This window comes from Artemia franciscana, chromosome 10 (assembly GCF_032884065.1).
Source record: "Artemia franciscana chromosome 10, ASM3288406v1, whole genome shotgun sequence".
Lineage (NCBI taxonomy): Eukaryota > Metazoa > Arthropoda > Branchiopoda > Anostraca > Artemiidae > Artemia > Artemia franciscana.
The window spans coordinates 51,517,545-51,527,214 of NC_088872.1; the positions used below are offsets into that span (position 1 = coordinate 51,517,545).

Here is a 9,670-nt window from a genome sequence, read left to right on the forward strand (position 1 = left end):
TTTGATTGCTTAAAAAAGCAACTAGAACTATTATTTTCTTACAAACGTCTTCATTGGTGAAAAATATACGTAACTTACGAATTAACTTACGTAACGAATTTCTATATTAGTATGTTTTTATTGCGTATATTAGGGGGGTTAAACCCTCGTCAATGCCTCGCTCTTTACACTAAAGCTTAGATTTTGTCGCAATTTCTTAAGAATGACCTCTGAATCACAAAGGCCGTAGAATAAATAGTTGAAATTACTAAAAATACTTTAGCGTAAAGAGTGAGGTATACCAAGAAGGTAAACCCCTCATATGCGTAATAATTTTTGTTCGTTTTAAGTTTTAATGCTGCTCCTTACTTTCAGTAGAAAAAAACTTTCCATATTTATTTTTGCGTTGTTTTTTTCAAATAATGCTAGAAAATCCTGCGTCCTCTTCATTGAAATTCTCTTCCCCCCATGAGAATTTTCTCCATGGAAATATCCTCCCAAGTGCTCCCCCCTCAACTCTCCCCCTAAACAAAAAAAAAATATCCCTGAAAACGTTTGTACACTTCCCAGTAACCATTACTATATGTAAACACAGGTCAAAGTTTGTGACTTGCAGCCCCTCCCACGGTGACTGCGGGGGATTGAGTCGTCCCTAAAGACATAGAATAAAATGAAATAAGGTGAATAAAATGGCTATTTCAGAATTTTAATCCGGAGAGTCTTGGGAAAAATGAGCATGGGAGGGGGCCTAGGCACCCTCCAATTTTTTTGGTCACTTAAAAGGGCACTAGAACTTTTGATTTCCGTTGGAATGAGCCTTTTTGCGACATTTTAGGACCACTCAGTCGATAAGAATACCCCTGGAAAAAAACAAAAAAAAAAAAAAAAAAAAACAAATAAACACGCATCCGTGATCTGTCTTGTGGCAAAAAATGCGAAATTCCACATATTTGTAGATAGGAGCTTGTAACTTCTACAATAAGGTAACGGGAACAAAAAGGTAACAATAAATTTCTACGTCAAGATTCTATGACTTTTAAGGGATTTTTCCTCCTATTTTCTAAAATGAGGCAAATTTTCTCAGGCTCGTAACTTTCGATGGGTATAACTGGTCTTGATGAAACTTATATATTTAAAATCAGCATTAAAATGCAATTCTTTTGATGTAGCTATTGGTATCAAAATTCCATTTTATAGAGTTTCGGTTACTATTGAGCCGGGTCGCTTGTTACTACAGTTCGTTACTACGAACTGTTTGATTGGTTATATTTTCCAGCAGACGACTTTTTATTTTCTCCAGCTGGGCTTCAGTTGTAGCTAATTGTTCGTAAATCGGGGCGATACTTGAAGACACCGAGTTAGACCATAATTTATCTCTTGCTTTCAGGGCTTAAAAGGTCTTAGAAAAAGTTTTGAAAATTTCTGTGGTATTAACAAGTTTTTGTGGCACTTTGAATTTGTCTTTCCCTGTTTTACTAGTTTAGGCACTTCCAGATAAGCTAGGACGATGAGATTTGGCAGGCGTATCAGGAACCAGACTAGATTAAATTAGAAATAGTCGTTTCCCCAATTCAATCATCTGGGGGGAGTGGGGAGAAGGTTAATTCGAAAAAAAAGACCGGGATGAAACTTGGTGGTAAAAATGACCAAAAATCATAGATACGTAATTGACATATTCGGAACGGGTCCGCTCTCTTTGGAGAAGTAGGGGGAAGGGTTCATTCTGAAAAATGAGAAAAATCAGTACCAGACAAGATTAAATTAGAAATAGTCATTTATCCAATTCGACCGTCTGTGGGGGGGGGGGGAGTTTAGTGACGGTTAATTCGAAAAAATAGGTGTTTTTAAGTTACGAAGGAGTGATCGAATCCTAATGAAATCTCATATTTAGAAGGATCTTACAACCCAGATCTTTTATTTTAGATCTGACTGAATCCAGTTTCATTGAGGAGAGTTGTGTGGGGGGGGAATCAGAAATCTTGGAAAACGCTCAGAGTTGAGAGGTCAGGATGAAATTTGGTGGCAAGAATATGCAAACATCCAAGATACGTGACTGACATTGCTGAACCGGATCCGCACTCTTTGGGAGAGTTGGGGGGGGGGGGGGGTAATTCGGAAAAATTGAAAAATGAGGTATTTGTAATTTATGTACGGGTAAACAGATCTTAATGAAACTTGATATTTAGAAGGATCTTGCGCTTCAGCACTCTTATTACAAATCCCAACCAGATCCGGCGAGAATTCTAAAAAAAAATAGACAAAATTAAGTATTTTAACCTATAAAAGAGTGATCGTACCTTAATGAAATTTAATATTTAGAAGGATCTCGAAACCCAGATCTCTCATTTTAAATCCCAACCAGATCCAGTGTTATTTGGGGGGGACAGGAAATATTGGAAAACGCTTAAAGAGGAGAGATCAGGATGAAACTTGGTGGAAAGAATAAGCACAAGTCCAAGATAGGTGACTGACATAACCGGATCGGATCCGCTCTCTTTGGTGGAGTTGGAGGGGGGGGGGTAATTCGGAGAATTAGAAACAATGAGGCATTTGTAACTTACGAACGGGTGTTCAGATCTTAATGAAATTTGATATCTAGAACGATCTTGTGCTTTAAAACTCTCATTTTAAATCCTTTCCAGATCCAGTGTCATTAGGGGGGGGGCAGGAAATATTGGGAAACGCTTAAAGCGGAGAGATCAGGATGAAACTTGGTGGAAAGTATAAGCGCAAGTCCAAGATAGGTAACTGACATAACCGGCTCGGATCCGCTCTCTTTGGTGGAGTTGGGGGGGGGGGGGTAATCGATAAAATTAGAAAAAATGAGGCATTTGTAACTTGGGAATTGGTGTTCAGATTTTAATGAAATTTGATATTTAGAAGGATCTTGTGCTTTAAAACTCTCATTTTAAATCCCGACCAGATCCAATGACATTGAAGGGAGCTGGAGGGGGAAAGTGGAATTCTTGGAAAATGTGAAAATCGAGGTATCTTACGAATGGGGGATCGGATCTTAATGAAACTTAATATGCAGAAGAATCTTATGTCTCAGATAATCCATTTTTAATTAGAATTGGATCCAAGGACATAGAGGGCTGGAGGGGAAAAAAGAAACCTTGGAAACCAGAAATCTTGGAAAACGCTTAGAGTGGAGAGATCGAGATGAAACTTGAAGGGAAGAATAAGCACAAGCTATAGATACGAGATTGTCATTATTGGTAGGGATCCGTTCTCTTTGGGGGAGCTAGAAGTTGTTAATTTGGAAAAATTAGAAAAATTGAGGTGTTTTTAACTTAAGAATGGGTGACCGGATCTTAATAAAATTTGATAATTTTTTTTAGTAGTAGTAGAACAATTTTATTAGAAAAAAACATTTCTTAATCAATAGCACAACATAAGGGAAGCTTGCGAGGCTGTGCTAAATTCAAAGAAAAAAAGAGACAATATGGAGAATAAGAAGTTATGGAGAATGAGACCATATACCGAGATCAACAAAAAACAAAAAACATAAACAATACACTCCCTTGCGTGACCCCAAGACAAAAGCAAAAAAACAAAAAAATACATAAATATTACAAATGAATAAGCTATGTAAAATTTATATTAGTTAATCAGTTTCAAAAGCATACCCACCGAGCAACTCCACACGTAAATCAGACTTAAACTGGTCAAGGCTACCTATTTCCTTGATATCTATACTCAGTTTATTCCAAAGTTTTGAAGGTCTGTAAATAAGTGAAAAAGAAGACCTACTTGAAACTAATCGAGGAACCTCAGTATTACCTCGTTTCCGAGTATTGTGGTGGTGAACATCAGACCTCTCACAAAATATTCCTGTAAAACAATCGGGAAGGCTACCTCTGTAATACCTATATATAAAAATCAACGTATAAAAATCACGTAATCCAGCTGCGGGCATTATATTTAAATCACTATACATAGACCTCAAAGACTCATGATTCCCAACACCACAAAAAACTCGGACACCATTATTCTGGATCACACGGATTGGATGAACTATCAAAGGGAAAGTACAAAGCCAAATCGACGAGCAATACAAAATGTACGGGTGAATCAGGGAAAAATATAACAATCGTAGAAGATTTGGGGGGAAAATATGTTTTAATTTGCGCATCATACCTAAGTTACGTGACAATATTTTCGAAACTGACTTCACATGATCTTTAAATGATAGGGTTTCATCAACATTGATTCCAAGGTATTTGCTGAATCTTGTTCGTTTAATAATTCCCCGCTCCGAAATTATTTCCGTAAACCAAGGGTAAAAATTCGGAGATCGAGAGAAAATAACAAAATTTGACTTATCTATATTCAGGTCAAGGTGGTTTATTTTAAGCCATGTACATATCCTGCTCATTGCTGCATTTATCGTTGACATGAGCAGTTCTTCTGTAGGGGCAACACACACCAAGGTTGTATCATCAGCAAATAAGGGCATAGTAAGCTGGGTCTTACTCGTACCGTTGTCAACAAAGTCGTCAATTCTGGGCAGAGCTTTCACAATATGCGGTAGATCATTAATAAAAATTAAAAACAGAGTCGGACCCAGTACGGATCCTTGGGGAACCCCTCAATTAACAACATTTTTACTAGACAAAAATCCTTGTAAATTGACATACTGCTGTCTATTTTGAAGATAACTCCACAGCAAACTCAATGTAGCACCCCTTAATCCATAAAATTCACATTTTTTAATAATATTCGATGGTCAACAGTGTCAAACGGCTTAATTAAGTCCAAAAAAACACCAGCTACCCTAAGGTTTTTATCAAAAGCATCATTAATTATAGTAGTAATAAATGAAATCCCCATTTGTGTGGTTCTGCCCTTCCTGAAACCAAATTGATTGGTATGTAGAAGTTTATGACGCTCCAAATGCTCATAAATTCTAATATTAATACATTTTTCTAAAACCCGTGAAACAACAGGTAATAATGAAATTGGTCTACAATTCCCCAGATCATTCTTATTACCACCCTTAAACACAGGAGTTATTCTTGCAATTTTAAGACAATTGGGGAACTTCCCTTGCTTAAAGCAAGCATTAATAAAGGACGTTAATATATGTGAAATGCTTGGAAACACGGCTTTTAAAACAAGAAGGTTAATGGAATCACTCCCAGCCGAAGAACTTTTCATCTCAAAGATAATTTTACGAACTTCATCATGAGTGACAGGTCTCAGATACATTGATACATCGACAGAAGTACCGATAAAAGTCTCAAACGGAGGATCATTATCAGAAGCTACTGTAGCACGAGAAAATCGAGCCGCAACAGTTGCAAAATGTTCCGAAAGGGCATTACAGATTACAGCAGGCTCATTCGATTTTAACCCATCACTTGTAGTAACTTCGTCAGGCAGAACCGGAGCTGTTGAAGATATAACACTTTTAATAATTTTCCAAGTTTTAGCTGGGTTACCACTAGCATCTTTAAATTTACACTCAATATGTTTTTTCTTTGCGTTTCTCAAAAGTTTATTAAGAGCATTTCTTTAGTTCTTATAAATTCGTGTGCAAACTGGATCATTTTCATTCCTTATTGAATCCCTATATAACTGGTCTTTCTTATTTATGCACCGCAGAAGACTAGGTGACACCCATGGCTTTTTGGGCATCTCATGTCTCAGAGCTCTTCTTTCAAATCCTGACCAGATCTGTTGAAATTGGGGGGAGTTGGAGGGGGGAAACCGGAAATCTTGGAAAACGCTTATAAACTCAGTAGATACGTAATTGACGTAACCGGACTGGATCCGCTTTCTTTGGGGGAGTTTGGTGATTTGGTTCAGCGCTTTGGTGGGTTTAGCCCTTCTAAACGTGCTAGGACGATGAAAATTGATATGCATGTCAGGGATCTGCACTAATTGACTCGTTACAGTTGTTTTCGCCGATTCGACCATCTGGGGGGCTGAAGGGAAAGGAAAAATTAGAAAAAATGAGGTATTTTTAACTTACGAGTAGGTGATCGGATCTTAATGAATTTTGATATTTAGAAGGGCCTCGTGACTCAGAGCTCTTATTTTAAATCTCGACCGGCATTAAGCCTCTGATTTTTCTTTTAAAGCAATCTATAGATTCTTAGAATGTTACTACAGGTCATATCATATGAGCTCTTGGCTCCTCTTGACCTCGTCACAAGTGCGATATGAGCTCTTGTTTTTGACGAATAGTATATAAATATAAGTAGTTTCAAAATTTATCAAATACCCCTAGGGGTTTCCTTCCTCCCTTACCTGTAATTATCACCCCGGGGCAAGGGTGCCCAATGTTTATTATGTACCTGCACGAACATATTACTTTAAATGACATTAATTTAATAGTATATGCACTACTCCGTAAAGCAAAGTATATGATTACCCCGGTTCCAAACCGGGGTAATCAATCATTTATGAACGAGTCTATAAATCATCAACCGTATGAGATGATGGGGAAAAACCAAAATATTCTAAGATACGGCACTATTAGGAATGAAATGAGATCCCGTGGAAATAAAATGGACGAATATCCTACAACTTTAGATTAAAAAAAAAATAATGTTCGTATATTTTATAGGCCTACAATCGGGGTTTCTTTACTTTTAAGAGCCAATAGTGTTTAAAATAATGTGTTTTAAATATTAACGTTCTTTTTAATAATAATATTCATGCATTTTATTGGCCTACAATCGATGTTTCTTTACTTTTAAAGGCCAATAATGTTTAAAATAATGTGTTTTAAGAATAATATTCTATTTAAGAATAATATCCTTTCTTAAAATAATGTTCACACATTTTATAGGCCTACAACCAGTGTTTCTATACTTTTAAAGGCCAATAATGTTTAAAATAATGTGTCTTTAAGGTTATTGTTCTTTTTAAAAATAACGTTCATGCATTTTATAGGCGTACAATCGGTGTTTCTTTATTTTTAAAGGCCAAAAATGTTTAAAATAACGTGTTTTTAAGAATAATTTTCTTTTTAAAAATAACGTTCAAACATTTTATAGGTCTACAATCGGTGTTTCTTTACTTTTAAAGGTCAATAATATTTAAAATGATGTGTTTTTAAGAATAATATTCTTTTTAAAAAATAATGTTCATAGATTTTATAGGCCTACAATCGGTGTTTCTTTACTTTTAAAGGCCAATAATGTTATCTGGTTTGTAAAAGCTTTGTAACCTAAAAAATGCCAATTCGTATGAAGTATTAAAAATGATAATGCCTCAAGGTGTTGCTGCCAATTATACATGTTTTCAACTTCCTTTTAAATCTGGTCTTAATGCTAAGGAGATGTCAACATTCTTAATGATATTCTAGCAAACCCCTCAAGGAACGGTTAAGCCAATGAGAAAGGAGGAAATCTTGAATACTAAGAATTATTGCTAAAAATCATCCCACATAACTACAAACTTGAGAATCTTTGGGATTATTTATCGGTATAAGATTTACAAAACGACACAAAAATCAAGGCTGTATGATTAGTACAACTCTTTTAAATAGTAAAGGAAGAATATCTTAAATGGCAAATTTTAAAGGAAATTGATGATAATAAAGAAAAAAATTTACGGCCAAAAATTTCGAATATCTTGGCAAATCGAGAGGCTACTTTACAATTCTCCACGTCTTCTAAAATTAATTTTATTACTACTTTTAAAAATTAGAGGTGTCCCCACTAATTAATTTCTTATGAAGCTCTAAAGAAACAAAATGCAAATCTGTTCTGCCTACTCATGTTTAAGCTTTTAATAAAGCCACAGGAATTTTTTCATCAAAGAATCTGCTCGTGTCTGTTGTTAATACACATTTTACTGCTATAGGAAAATAGTATTGGCTTCAAACCTCGAAGATCGACCTTAAACCAAAATAGTAACATTCCTAGAGGTATCAGACGTGTTATTTACTAATATTCTATATGTGTTCGGTATGATTAGATTGATATTATACAGATTTTTCAAGATTCCATAGATTACGTAGAATATTGACATAACGCATATCTAATACTTTAAGGAACGATGCTATGTTAATTCGATAGTAGTGTTCTATCGTTCTTTATAACTCGCATAATTCAAGACTTTACATTGAGTTATGTAATATTATAAAGCACATATAGAATAATAGTACAAAACATGTGTGATACCTTAAGGCACGTCAGTGGCTTCTTTTAATATGCAGCATAAAATTGCCCCTTGATTAAACGGCCACCCTTATACCCTATCTCCATTTCGGCTTTAGCCTATGCTTGATAGCACTCTGTGTGTTAATGCGGTATTTTCTTGTAACAACAATAAAGTAGGTGGGGGCCTAGTATTGTGTTTGTTAATAGTTGTCTGACAATTTTCCCAACATCCTAAGACTTTCCAGAATTTGATCCAGTCTTTGTTACAGAATACCTAAGCAATTTGCAGTCAATTTTAATTTTTCAGACAGGCTGCTCCCTCTGGAAAGCAATATTTGCCATTCTAACAAAACAGTCAAATGAAACGGATGCAGTAAATGTCAAACATTATGATGTACATTTCAGAATGAAGTTTCCAAGCCTTTACAAATTGGATGATGACGTGAGAGAGAGAAAACTAAATTCCTATTTTGTCTTTGCCGTAGTTCGTCATCCTTTTGAGCGTCTTGTGTCTGGTTACAATGATAAGCTAGGTGATCCAGGGGAAAAATATTTCCAACGTACTTATGGTACACGGATAATAGAGGAGTATAGACGTGGGGCAACCCCAAAAGAGATTAAAACCGCAAAACCAACATTTTCTGAATATGTGGAATTCCTTACAAATCCGAAAACAATGAAAACATACAAAATAGATAGCCATTGGGCTCAATATTACAAAATCATCCACCCATGCTTCATTAAATATGATTATATTGTTAGATTTGAACATATTAAAGAAGATACCCAATATATATTAGATTCAAGAAATTTGAGCAACATAGTGAAGTTTACTTATAAAGATCCTGTGACCTCTAGTGAGAAGTTAAACAAGTTCATGCGACAGCTGATCATTAGTCAAATTTATAAGCTGTATGATTCGTACAAATTTGATTTTGAACTGTTTGGATATGATTTTGACATACATAATTACATTTAAAGGTCTTATGTTTTAAGAGAATTAAGGTAACCTGGCCAATGCATACATTTTAACGCCATGCTCAACGCATGAAAAGATAATTCAGTCCTATAACGTTTTGAGCTTCCACTCTATTGGGTATCTTTTAGGGATTTTCAACTGCCTGTTTTATCCGGTAATATAATTTTTATCATCTTATACTTTTTACTACTGCAAATAAAATAAAATTTGTCGATAAAGGCATACTAGTATTTCTTAGTAGTTTTTTTTCTTACAGTCTTGCGTTTCTTCACTTGCACTTCAGCCCAAATAACAGACATCGGGTAAAACCTATTTGAAATAATCAAAATAAGATGGTATTTAAAGCTAAAAGGTTTCTTTTTATTTTGATTTTCACGAACCTGTTTAAAGGGTGTGGCGATTGAAAGCCGTGCTTTAATTGTAATAGAACCAAATAAGGAACATTAATCAAATTTGGACTTTAAGTGACAAGATGCCATAGTGCCACATACAGTGCTAATCTTCGCTTCTCTCACCTGGCACGCTTAATATTGAAAAGTATAGAAACAAGTTTTATAACTTATAATCACCCAATTAAAGATATATTTTAAGAACC

General features: G+C 35.2%; 1 long non-coding RNA gene across 1 annotated transcript in view; it reads left to right on the forward strand.

Moving 5' to 3' along the window:
• The window catches only part of LOC136032340 (uncharacterized), a 513,312-nt gene extending 504,017 nt beyond the window's left edge, over positions 1 to 9,295 (forward strand). The window contains exon 3 of the long non-coding RNA XR_010618707.1: positions 8,404 to 9,295. This is a non-coding gene — a long non-coding RNA (uncharacterized LOC136032340). The remainder of the gene's footprint in view (positions 1 to 8,403) is intronic.
• The last annotated feature ends 375 nt before the right edge of the window (positions 9,296 to 9,670 follow it).